The sequence below is a fragment of the Vicugna pacos genome, chromosome 8, assembly GCF_048564905.1.
Source record: "Vicugna pacos chromosome 8, VicPac4, whole genome shotgun sequence".
Taxonomy (NCBI): domain Eukaryota; kingdom Metazoa; phylum Chordata; class Mammalia; order Artiodactyla; family Camelidae; genus Vicugna; species Vicugna pacos.
In genome coordinates this window covers 21818033-21831843 of record NC_132994.1, presented here as the reverse complement: position 1 = coordinate 21831843, position 13811 = coordinate 21818033, and the positions used below count along the sequence as shown (strand labels likewise).

The following is a 13811-nucleotide window of genomic DNA, read 5'->3' as shown; positions in this document are numbered from 1 at the left end:
GAAGAGGGTGGAGCAAGGGAAGATTTGGCACACGTGGAAGACTGTATCTCTCCTGGGTAATCTGTTTTGCACCAGCTTTCTTAAAACTAGATATGCCACATGTGATTGGTACATACAGGGATGGAAATGCTGTTTGTATAATTCTCTTAACATAAAACTAATTTTTGTGCAGTCAAGCGATACAGGGCACCTGCTCACGTTTATTAATAACGTGTAACTCATTTGGATTTGGGAAACATAACATTTTCTCTCTTTCCTTTTTAGACTTAATAGCTCAGGTCCAGAAGAATGGTCTTATTTGTATTCTGTGCTAACTTGCCAATAAGCATGAACACACCGTGTGTTGTGTTTATCCTACCTGACTTTTTTTTTTTAATAACCAAAACTCAGTTAAGTGATTGTGGTTTGTTTGCCCTTTCTTATTACTGTGAAGAACTTTCTGCCCTTGACTCTGTGAAAATATTTTTCTCCTAATGACTCTTCTCTCTTGTATCTAGCATATCTCTCCTGTGTATCTGATAATTTCATTTTTTTCCTTTGAACTCGCAACTCTAAGGGTTGGAACCCAACTGACCTGCATTAAAGGCCGTATTTTCTTTGCCCTTCTCATGTGTTACATCTGACAGTAATTCTGTGAGGCAGTGTGAAAGCACCTTGCAAGCTATTTAAGCTCAGCTTGAAGATAAGCTATAGACATAATTTTTCTTTACTCTACAACTCCTTACTTTTTTTCCTTCTAACTTATATCTTTATTTCATTATCTTACTTTTCCTAAAGATTAAGTCTACTTTATTTTCTTACTTTTCTTAGAGATCAAAACCTTTGGAAATCTGTATTTTTTATTGTTACACTGTTCAATTGTACAAGCATTCAAACCAAGGCAACTTTCATCCTAACCAACCCATGTCAAATGGAAACAGGAAATATTCTTCCTGGGTTTGATGATTGATTTATATTTAGACATACAGGGAAAAATAGACATCTTTTGGAGAATCTTAATCTAATTCAGTTAACCAAGTTTTGTACACTTATTTGGCCTATGTTCAACTTTATCTCTCAATGAGCAAATTCTAAGTTGTCTTCAAGAAAGTCCCGAAAATCTCCATACTTGCTGCATAAAGAAATCCAGGGCTCTTTTCTGAAGCTAATAGCCCCAATGGGTTTCATATTGTTATTATAATAAATGTTTTGTTATCTTCATCATTTTTCAATCCAGTTTCTTTCCACAACTGTTCTGTTTTCTCATCACTTTATTGTCACATTATTTTTCCACAGTTAACTTCCTGGACAAATAAACGTGGTGGATTTATGCAATTGTGCTTTGGAGCAAGACTGGCCATTTTGGCTATAACTACACTCACTCGTCATTCTCTGAGAAATGGAGTATTCTTTGGCAAAGGTTTCTGAGGCTTTTGTGATTCATCACTCTGACTCAGTATGGTCTCCATCACCCTTATGGTTTTTTGAATGATATAGAATGTTGAAATGGAGAAAGAGATAACTAGAAAAAAAACATAAATTACAGAACCCTGCACAAAAGCCTTATGATTACACCTTCATATTTATTATCACTCAATTAAGAATATTTTACTAATAAAAAAATCTTGTAAATGTGGTCTCAGTTGGAAAATGCTTTCAGTATTTTGAAAAGTCTTTGGTATTATCATTATGTAAAGAAAAATTGACCAGACCACAGATTTAGGAAATAGAGTGTATTCCATTTACATGGTATAAAGATAAGACATCTGCAAGATCATTTTCTAGTTTTCTTGAACATCATTACTTGAGACCCTGCCAAGCTTTAGTATAAATTTCCTTTAAGACAGAGGGACCTTAGCTCTGTGTCAGAAAGACATAAATTGGTCTACATCACTTTATAAAAAGTCAAGAAATATTTTTCTATTCAAATCCATTATCCATCATCATGGGTTTGTTTTGATTTTTATCTAGTAAAGAAAAGGCAGTCTTTCCACAAAGCCGGACAGATTTCAAAACATTGCAAAGTGATTCTTCATCCTTAATAGGGACCTGAGAACATGTATGTCACTGGAACTCTGACGGTGACAGTTGGCCCTGTAGGAAAAGATTAATGACACTAGAACCCACCAGTGTGGTGCTTACTGTGCATTTTCTGTATTAAGGTACAAACGGTTTGTTTTCCCTTTTGCGTCACTCTCTGCTGCTTGATTTAGTTGGCAGCATAACGAAAACAGAATTTTAAATAGCTGATGTGACTACCATTCTACCTTCGTGACTGATGTTCAGTAAAACAATACTTACCCTTGAAAGGAGTAAACCAATTTCTACTCACTAGGATTTTTAAGAACATGTCTCCTTTTCCTCACTTATAAACTTGATCTTTGGTAATCTCTAAATTAGCCTTTAAAAGCAAAGGAAAAAAAAATGAGGCTAACCCTATACTAAAATGCTAGACCCATTCTAGCCTTCAGTAGATGTAACCAAATGGGTTTGTGTCCCTAGGAGAGTGCCTGTGGAAACTAGTTGTTTCTGTGCTACACTAAAAATAATGTGGGATACAAAGGGGTTAATAGGAGCAGATGATTACTGGAAAGAAATGTGGAATGTTGAGTTGTATTCATAAAGTTACAGGAGATGCTCTTTGAAACATTCTGCTTACTGGCTGCACTCACGTCTAAAACAAATGCTGGTCCATTTAGCCATATATTTGCACTTGTAATGGATTTGGTGAGTGAAACAGCATTCCACCTGTATAAACTGAATAGCTTGACAAAACACTGCACACTTGTCACTAACCACCCTTCAGAATTGTAATCGGGAGGGAAGGTTGTAAAACCAACATGACTTTAGATGTCTTAACAGCCAGAGGATGACTGAGACATACTTTATAATAAAGTGTCATCTTCCAAGATACATAAAAATCAGTTGTATTTACTGTGCACCAAATGTTTTTTTCAGAACCAACTAAATGACAGTGTCATGCCTGTACTGCTGCATGCATAATTCAAATCATTTTCCACAACACAGTACACTAGTCAGCCTGAGGTGGGTGGTCCCTGAGGGAACACTGCTGTCTGTTTGACCTTGGTCATGAATTACCTATCAAAGGTGAGACTTGATATTTTAGCAGAGATTATGAAAGGTTTTCCACAAATAAGATCTGGAGAAATCGAAACCATACCTTTGCATTTCTAAAGCTTTCTGTAAATTGAATTTGGTATTAATCAAAAGGATCATCAGCGCTCCTAGAGATAAACAAGGAAATGCAGCGCTCTGGGGAATTTTTAATACATATATGAATCACGTCGAGTATCAGTGGCCCGTTTAACTGCAGAAAAGAAATTGGAAAGGAGTATAGCTCACCTTAAAATCATTCTGCTCATTTCCTTGCCTTCTCATTAGTCACACAAGAGAGTGGGAAATGAAAGTAAGCCAAGTTAAATGACCAACAGTGTTAAATGATGCAAATAGTATACTTCTAATATAAAAGTCTACTGCATAAAAACAGAGGATTTTCATTGATATTCTTTATATTTCAGCTCTTTAAAATTGTATTTGCATTTTCAAAAGTGTGTAGTACAAATTCCTGTTGTTCCTGAGTGTTAATTAAAGTGGTGATGACATGTAAACACTAGGTACCAGAAATTCTACAATTAAGAGGTCCCAACTTAACTGTAATTTTTGATGGGTGTCTACTAGCAATGTACTACCAGCTCAAGCTGTATTTCTTAATGTAGGAATATGTAAAAATATGGGGTCAAATATTCACTGAAAATGAAAAGAATAGCATTTTGTTTTTTTGTCTGAAAATATAATATCATATTAAAATTTTCAGCTAAGATATGTTGAAAATAATTTCCAAATATTTTTAAGTACTATGATGAGGTCCTATCTGAGTACAAAGATTAGAAGTTATTGCATCTATACATGCTTGCCAGATGATTGATACATGCTTTAGTGCCAATGTTGATGTGAGTACCTGTTCCATTGTTAATAATTTTATTGGCTGGAAAATACTCGTATGGATTAATCAGTACAAGATTTATGCTTCTGTGGTTAACAAATTAGGTTTTGTTAATGTAACAAATGAAGTAGTATTTAAAAGTTCAGATTTGTGCAGAAGAAGATACCATGTGAAAAGCTGCTCAATTCCATGGATTATAAAGAAAGTGTAAATTAAATTAAGGCAATGCTTTTACTTGTGAGGCTTTCAAAATGAAAAAAAGTATATACATATATATATATATATATATATATATATAGATATTTGTACCCCTCCCTAAAATTCATGTTGATGATATTAAGAGGTAATATGGATTAGATGAGGTCATAAGGATGGAACCCTCAAGAATAGGATTAGTGCCTTTCTCAGAGTCTTGAGAGAGCTTACTTCCTCTCTCTCTCTCGTTAGGGTACAAGAAGTTAGCCATCTGCAGCCCAGAAGAGAACTCTCACCAGAGCCTGACCAAGTTGGCACCATGATCTTAAGACTTCTAGACTCCAGAACTGTGAGAAATGCTATCTTAATTATGTTTTAGATTTCTTAGTTTTAAGTAAAATAATAATCTTTTCACATTTTTTTATGTATTAGTATTCAGTTCTCTTCATTTTGACCATTTTTATATTGAGCCTTGCTTATAATTGCTAAATGTTTTGAAAATTTCTTTTTATAAAAGAAAACATCTAGAAATACCCTCTGTCAGATATACACATTTTTCCGTAATACTAAACTTGGATACATCATCTGTTCCGTTCAGAATCTTTATTTTTTAAAGAACATTTTTATTATAGAAAAAATTCACACATGAGAAAAATAATGTATTGTGTTGTATTAATGATGTAATGTATAACTATGTTCCATAAAACTTAACCTATGGCTAAATTTGTTTCACATATCCTCTCTGGTACAAACCCTTTCAAAACTATTCCAAACAAATTCAAAATATCACATTCTTATACTGCCCCACAAGTATATTTGGTTTGGTACTCTAAGTGGTGGGGATTCTTTTTTGTTTGTTTGGTTTTTTTTTCTTCTTTTTAGCACAACAATAACATCAGAACAAAATTAACAGTAAATCTTCAACATGATCAATAGACAGTTATTGTTTACGTTTCCCAATGTCACATATATCGATATATATATGTGTGTGTAAAATCTATCTATGCTTTCTTATTGAGCTTTAAAGTTCTTTATATATGCTTGATACAACTCTTTTATCAGATACATGATTGATAATTTATCCCCCTGTGTTATTGTCTATTTTTAGCATGCGTCAGTTTTGTTCTGTTTCAATTGATTTTTTTTCCTCCTCATTATGGGTTATATATTCTTGTTCCTTTGAATGCCTTGTAATTTTCATTAGATGCTAGACACTGTGAATTTTACTTTGTTGGGTGATGAATAATTTTTTGTGTTCCCATAAATATTCTTGAACTTTTTCTGGAATTCATTTAAATTACTTGGGAAGAGTGGGACATTTGGGGTCTTGTTCTTAACAATAGTCAGAAGCAGAGCCATGTCCAATCTTCAGCTAATTATTTTCCACTACTGAGGCAAGACCCTTTAGCATACTCTACCCAGTTATGGTTGCTGGTGACAGGCATTATTCTCTGTCCTTGTTGATCTGTATACTTTTAGGAGAATATGTGGTGATATTTGGAATTAGGTGGTGTTCATTGTTCTATGGGAACATGGATATTGTTCTGTGCTGGAGAATATTGATTTACAAAATCAATATGAAGGTAAATTTTCTTTCTGTGCAGTTGTGTTGATATAAGCAGGACAGACTATATTTACAGTAACATATGCACAGTGGGATGCATGTGATTCCTTGTGATTTCTAGAAGTTGCAATTGTACAAGTTTAAAGATAAATAGGTTGTGTTTAAAAATGTATATTGCATGTGTGTGTGTGTGTGTATAAATATAAATGCTTGTCTGTCCTCATGTAAATAAATATTAGACGGCACTCTCCATTCTGAAAATGAGACACATGTATGTGGTTTCATAAGCCTAAGCAATGTTTTTTTTTCCCCCCCAAATCTTTGGTAACATTTTAAAGAGTATTTCCTTTTAAAAGTCATTAGTATTTAAAGTTCTGAGGTGGTATAGATCCCACCAATTTGTTTGGGAGATTACTGCATTTTGTTGAGACAGTTTGTGATATCCAGCCTAATTTTATCTTAATTTCTTTTGCAGAACATTATGCTACCTCTGCTATCATAAATCATTCTGCTCCCTGCTGAGCACTTAATGCTTCCAATATAGGTGAAAATTATCTTCTTAGTTTCAGCAAAACTAGTATGTGTTGCCTTTTCACTTGACCGGCAAGCCTAGCACCTTAATCTGTATCTTGTGGCAGTCTAGGTTATGATTTACATGCCGTCTGCTTCGGTTTTATGTCTCTATTTTTTTTAAGTGAAATGCTCAATTAATAAATGTTATTTGATTCATTCATAATCCTAAAATTTTGTTTTCATTAAGTAATCCACATATACACAGATTTCTATTTTTATGTGAAATTCAATTTGCTGATTAGATTACCTACTGGCATGAATATATTAATCTCTGGTTTATGACTAGTTGCTCTGAATTGTTTACCATAATTATATTACACTGTTATTTTAATGTCAGCAAGCACATTTTAAAGGTTTTATGATAAAGTAGTTGTATTAGTGTTCTATTGTAGCAGTTAACAAATTATCATAAATCCAGTGGCTTAAAAGAACACAAATTGTTCTTTTAATTTTATAGTTTTGTAGGTTACTAATCCAAAACTTACCGGGATAAAATCTTACTGAAATAAAATCATGTGTTAATAAGGGTGTTTTCCTTTCTTGAAGCTCTAGGAACCAATCTGTTTCCTTACCTTTTCTACTTATTAGAGGCCATTGCATTCCTTGACTCAGTAGGACCTTTTCTTTTCAGTGTTACTGGCAGTAACATTGACTCTGTCTGATCCACCTTCTGTCATCACATCTTCTCTGACCCTCTTCTTTGCCTCAGTCTTCTGCTTCTCAGGACCCTTCTGATTATACTGGGCCCATCTTGGAAATCTAGGATAATCTCTTGAGTTTTAGGTCAGCTGATTAGCAACCTAACTTCATCTGCAATCTTAATTTCCATTTGCCATGTAGCCAATTTGCAGGTTTCAAGGATTAAGACATGACCATTGTGGGAGGCCACTATTTTTCCTACCACGATGACAAAATAGAAAATCCCATCTGAGGAATATAGGTGAGTCAGGAAGCAGCCTCTGTGTAGCAACTCATGGGAGATTAACCCTGTGGGGATTTCTTTTATATTTATTTATTTATTTATTTATTTATTTATTACTTATTTTCAGTTTAGTCCTTTTATGAATGGACTCTCTTGTTTAGTGGTTTATGAGTCAGCTATATCAGATCAATTCTAGGTATTAAAAATCTTAACGTTAAAATAGAATTTCGATGAGTGGAGCTTAATTTCTCAAGTGGTTCCAATGTGTGGCCAGATTTGAGAATTTGAGAACTATATGGTAAAGAGTATGGTGGTTCTTCTCTATTTATTCAGCTTTACCCATTGGATCAAAGGGCAAATAATAGCATAAGTAAACAAATGAAATACATTATGATCCCCAAATGTATGGAGTAGAGTTAAAATTCTGCTGAAGGCTACTCATCTAACTCTATCCTGATGTATGAAACTAGAGAGTTTGCTTCTGGGTTTCATGAAATGCCTCAATATGCTTTGATAATTTGTGGAGATGAGATGAAGAAGAATCACAGTTGAAGCATAAACCTGAGTGAAGAGAATTTTTGTTTGTTTTATGGGTCTGTTTTCTTGAATCATTGAATGTTAGTTGGAATTTCAGCTCCATTCATGTATTTTCCTTACTCAGGAATCTTTGCTTCCCAATTTAGAAAAAAATTATCCACCAGTGTATCTAGTATTTCCTTCCTTGTTTGACAAACAATAAGGAATTAAAGATGCAAATGTGAGTCTATTGTAAATAGAGGTCTCTGGAAGCTTTCAGAAATCACACATGCAGAATAGGATATATATGGTTCAAGACAAAAACAGGCAGCCTAATACTGGCAGCCAGGATAGCTGGCAGTCCAAATTCTCGACTGAATGGAATGCAGTGACAGAAAATCTTGCCTGCGGTAGACAACAGGACAGTTGGCAGTGAAGCCAGAACACCACTATGTGACATGATGGGGAAAGTATGTTGCCTCTGAGGACAGAGAGTCTTTCTTTACTTCTATTTCAAGATTTCTTATAACACTGAGTGTTTTTATCTCCTATACATAAAGGGAACTAGGAATGGGAATTTATTTCTAAAATATCTACATTTTAGCAATCTTCAAAATCTGTCTATCTGTTTATTTCTTACAAATTTTTGTTCAGTAATTTAGGTTTGCTTTACAGCTCAATGAACGTATTCAGTCACTTACGAAAAAATTTTTTTTCTGTTTAAACCTTTGTATAGTTACGTGAATGCTTGTACTTTTCTCCTGATTTTCTTCATTTTGAAATTATTATTGTGCCTTCTGGGAATAAGTTAGATTTTAATATGTTTACTTTTCCTACAACCTTATTTGTGTGTAGCAAGCACAGAAGTTATTTCTATAATGTAAGGAATTGTTTCTCCCATGAGGTTTATGACAGCTGCACTCACCAGCAAAAAGGTAGTTGAAATGTTCTACAGAATAAATAGATATATGTTAGTGTTCTGCACATATCTTTTCTTGGTATTGAAAAACCTACAGGGATGAGCTAAAAATGTGAGAAAGGAAATGTGAACCCAGGATACCCAGACACAATAGGCCAAGCCAAAAGCCCAAACAAACAAATTAGCAAAGGTTATATACATTTTCCTCCCTATAAATATCTGTATATGTCTGTACAGATGTGTACCTGTGTAGGTAGATAATAGAGACTAATAATTTCCTAGCTGAATATTTCTTGTTCTTTATGGGTAACCATATTCATTTTCCAGTTACACAATAAGACATTAAAAATTAATGTGCAGTACTTATTATATATGACCCCTTGCTTAACTTTAGATGCCATCTTGTGGTCTCTTAGCTTACCTGTTGTGAACCACCTTAGTTCTTTCCTTTCCTTTTATATCCACATTTTTCTGACCTGGGCTCTCAGAAAAGACCTAAGATCATCCCACTCTCCTGACCCCTTTTCTTGCTTCAGTGAGAACAGCTCAGAGAGTGAAGTGAGGAATGCAGATCTCCATTTCACTTCAACAGTTACTAATTTCCCATTCCTAAAATGGGGAGTATTGTGCAAAGAAGATGCAGATTCAGTTAGAATGCCTGCAGCTATGGGTCAGGTAGGGTTATTATATTAATATTAATACAGATTGGAGAAGTAGATAGAAAGCTTGGAGCTGAATGTCAAAGAAAATCTATCTGAGTATAATTCTAATCATCACTTTTTACTCATTGCAAGGAGAACATGGTTTCTTTAGGATTAGAGGCACAGTTAGTAATGGAATTCTGAATGTCACATGTATCTCCATAATGCTAGCTTTGTGTAATCTCTTTAATGGATACGTGGATGGGTGGCTAGAGGATACATAGATACACAGATAGATAGATATTAGTTATGGCTAGCTAGAATGAAAGTTGGGGCTTTTATGATGTGCAGTACTTATTATATATGACCCCTTGCTTAACTTTAGATGCCAAGCATATTTTAATATATTTTTTAGCCTTTAAAAAAGTTAATTGGGTTACAAATTTTTCTCTATCCTATTACACATATAGTGATAATTTTATACTGTCAATGATCAGGAAAGAAAACACTTTAATCTCATTGCTCTCTTAGTCAAATAATGTGAAACTTTGAAGAAATTCACATTTTTCTGTGGCTCAGTTTTCCTACTGTCAGCAGTTTTTGGACTGACTAGAATTCACACATGATGAATAGAAAAGCTTTGGTTGTTATTAATAGACATGTTTGGGAACCATCCTCTCCTCTGCCTGAGCTGTGAGCATCTTCTGTCCCTTTCATCAGACCTCAGCCTCTCCTGGAATTTCTGGGATGCCATCGGTACCATGAGAGTCAGGGAGCAGGTCTGCTTTCAAGGGCATCCTTATGTCAACCTCTGTGCCTCGTCTGGAGAAGATTCCCTCACTTCTTTAGAATGCCTTGGGTCATATCACTATCAAGGGGGAGAAAAGCCTGTAAAAATCTCAGAAATAAAATGCTTACACCTTTCTAGAAAAAAAAAGAAGTATTTCAAGTATTCTTACACTTTTGTAGTCCAAGCTGATCTTTAGAACCTAACCATGTCTAAAACTATGCTATTTTTAACGAGTGGGTTCAGGTAAGAATGGATTTCGAATGAAATAAATATGGATAAGAAAATGATAAATATTTTCTTAAGTAACCATGACATGCTATCTATATTTATGCAGTTTTCTGAAATTTTTGGTTCTCAGTTTAAAGCTGTAAATAGGCTCTATGTGAAAAATTGACTTACTGTGAAAGTAGTAAATATCTTTTAAGTGTATGTTGCCTTTCGAACTCTATTCTGATCTTAATGTTTAAGCTGTGCTTTTGTTGGATTCTGAAATTAACTAGAAAAGAAGAAGCCAATTTTAGAAGTATTTGTGTAAGATTAGTATATAAGCAGCTTGGGAGACATAACATAAGGTCAGCTTGATCATTAGGAAAAAATCACTTTTGAATCTTCAATAAACTCATTTGTCAAGAAAATGTTCATTGTTTGTGGCCCTGCATGCCAGGAACATTACAGCAATGTCTAAGAATTCGAAATATCACATTTTCAAATTTAATTAGAAGCCAGTGTCGTTTCCTTTCTCTACTATTTATATAAAGTGTCCTCAATTTTGTATTATTTTTGGTTCTCATATCACACATATAATCTTCCAATATGTCTTAAAATGTTCTAAAATGCTTTTAGCCCTGATATTTTTAATTTCATTTTAGTTATTTTTCAGTAGCCCTTTTAGATATTTCTGGGATCATCATCCTGAAGGAAACAAACCATCCTTAAGGAAACCATTAGTATGCTCTAATAGCATGAGAATTCCATGTCACAAACAGATATCAACCAGAAGTTTTTATGGATACTTGGGAGGAATTGTGATTGAGATAAGACAGCACCACAAAGAGGATAGCAATCATCAAGCTTAAGACAAGTGGTTTAACAAATAAACCAAATTAAATGGTTTTATTTTATTCCAAATTTGGTGGAAGAAAAGAATCTAAATGTCAATAAGTACTTTTTAGTGTCCAGATCTCTTTACTAGAGACATCTTTTTAACTAATGTTAATCATCTGAAATCAAACAAGTGTTTCACTAGTGAATGTTATTATTCATAGATATAATATATATATAAAAGCCAACCATATATTTTACTGATAGTAGAGAGCAATTTTATCTTTATAGATAAAGGCTATTATATTTATGTATCATTTTATGAACCATAGTAGCATTCTATACAGTGCTAGAGTTCCAAGCAAAAGGTTTATTCTAAAATGATTATTCCAGAGGATTTACTATACTGTGCTTTAGAATTTTTATTATCTGGCTTAATACTCAAGGGAGTGAAGTTGTTACCTTGTGCTATCTACACTTGCGGACAAATTCAAGATTTATGTAATTATTTAACTGCTGGGTTTTTTCCAAAAAATTATCATCAGAAATAGTTGTTGAATGCTTGTTTAGTTTCTATTTCTGTTAGGAAGCATCTTTGAACAGCAATGTTTTCATTCTATCCTGCACATTGATTGAGATTTATAAATGTGACTATATCTCAACATTATTGCTGTTTCTCAATGAAATATATTTTAATGGTAAATCTATGCTGCAAAATGTCAATGGCCTCATCATATGCTTTTTGATAACACTAAAAGTGAAAGAAAAGAAGCTCTATTTGTTGTGTTCAGGGGAAAATGCATTAATTCATGTCATATATATTTACAGGACATTCAGCATGCCAGGTGTCATGCTAGGTGCTGTGGTGATGATTTATTTCATCCAAAAACTTGAAATCAAATAGAGCTTTTGAGATATATATGCAAATAATTATAAAGTAGAGTAATGTGTTAAAGATGATGTATTTGTTGCACTGAAATAAGTTCAGAATCAGCTGAAAGAAAACAATCTATGAAGGCTTCAGATGGGGGAGGCATTTTGTCTAGACTTTGAAAGATGAGTGGAATTTATGTTCGGTGTATTGTGTAGGAGTGTAGTGTTGAAGAAATTAAAAAAAAATGAGTGTGAAGAAAGACATGGAGATAAAAAAAAGTTCAAGCCCTGTCTGAGGTTAGCAAATAGCTTGTTTAGAGTGGGGGACTGTCAGAAAAAAGGTTAAAAATTAGACCTGCCATGTCTGTCCTTGAATGTCACATACAAGATGTCTCTTCCTGAAAGTCATAGTGAGTCACAAGTTTTCAAGGAGGGGAATAAAGTAATCAAAATGATGCTTTAGGACAACCAAGCAGGTGGCATCATGTAGTATTAATTGGATGGGATGAAGACTTCAGTCAGAGAGGCCAGCGAGGGTAATACTGTCATAACCCAGATATTAAACAATAACAAACAAGGCTAAGATAGCAGTAAGGAAGAATGGAAGGAAATTAATCATAAACGCTGATCATGAGGGTAGAAGCTCAATTTTCACACTTTGTTTTTGTTTTGTCTAAAGAAGAAGGGGTTGAGAAGGGGCATAAATGATTCATAAATCTGTAATCTGGTTGCAGAATTAGATTAGAAAGCACTTTATACTTCATTGAGTTAACTTTCTCTTTTCAATAATAAAAAGGAAGAAGTTCAGTGGCATTCCAGGGTCACACAACATATGCTAAAGGTAGATCTGAACACAATCTTACTTTTGAACACAATCTTCTGGTTCTGATTTTAAGGTTAATTTCATTACACTACAACATTTCCCAATGGTGAGAGTAGGCTAAAAGTCAAAAAACTCAGGTGGAACTATGAAGAAAACAGATGGAAATACTGACCCAGAACTTAGGAGACATCAGGGATGAAAAGAAAGATTTTGTGATGACTCATAGGAGGTGAAAATGACAGGATAAAAATTAATGGCAACTGTAAAAGAATTAGCATAGCAATATATTAATAATAGCAAGCATTTGTGAAATAACTCATATGTTTCAGTTACTAACTTAGATTAGTTATGTACATTATCTCTCAGCTCAGAACACTGCAAATCATCAGCATATCCATTTTAGTGACAAACAAATGTAGATTTTGAATCAGTATATATAGCAGAGGCAAAGAGCTTGGGCTCTGGAGTGGACCAGAACTGCAGTTCAACCTTGACACATGCCTCCTTCCCCGTAGTGTTTGAGTCATTATGTGTTGGCTCTACATTCTTGGATGTTGCTCCTCCTTATCTTTTAACCCTTTTGTTTTTAATTTTTAAGAGTATTTTTTGTTCTGTTTCTTTTTTCATAGCATTCCATCATTATTTTACGCATTTTGTACCCTGAATTATTTCTCTTACTGTCATGGAGAATTTCTGTTTACCTCTACCTTTTCGTTTCATGCTTACTTTAGAGTATAGAGTAGCTAACATGAAAACTCGAAAGGTAACCTTGAAGAATAACTCCAACAATACAGAGAGGTCGTCTAGCAAAACACATCACAGCACTGTGTCCCTATGTAATGGGAAAAAGTACTTGCAAATGATGCAAAATATACAAACAGCTTACACAACTCAATATTGAAAAAACAAACAACCCAATCAAAATATGAACAGAAGACCTAAACAGACATTTTTTTTCCCCAAAATTGTCATACAGATGGCCAACAGGCACATGAAATGATTGATGCTCAA

General features: G+C 34.0%; 1 long non-coding RNA gene across 1 annotated transcript in view; it reads left to right on the top strand.

The window, feature by feature from the left end:
- Positions 1–4454, top strand: part of LOC140697667 (uncharacterized) — a 63411-nt gene extending 58957 nt beyond the window's left edge. Inside the window, exon 3 of the long non-coding RNA XR_012074853.1 lies at positions 4391–4454. This is a non-coding gene — a long non-coding RNA (uncharacterized lncRNA). The remainder of the gene's footprint in view (positions 1–4390) is intronic.
- The last annotated feature ends 9357 nt before the right edge of the window (positions 4455–13811 follow it).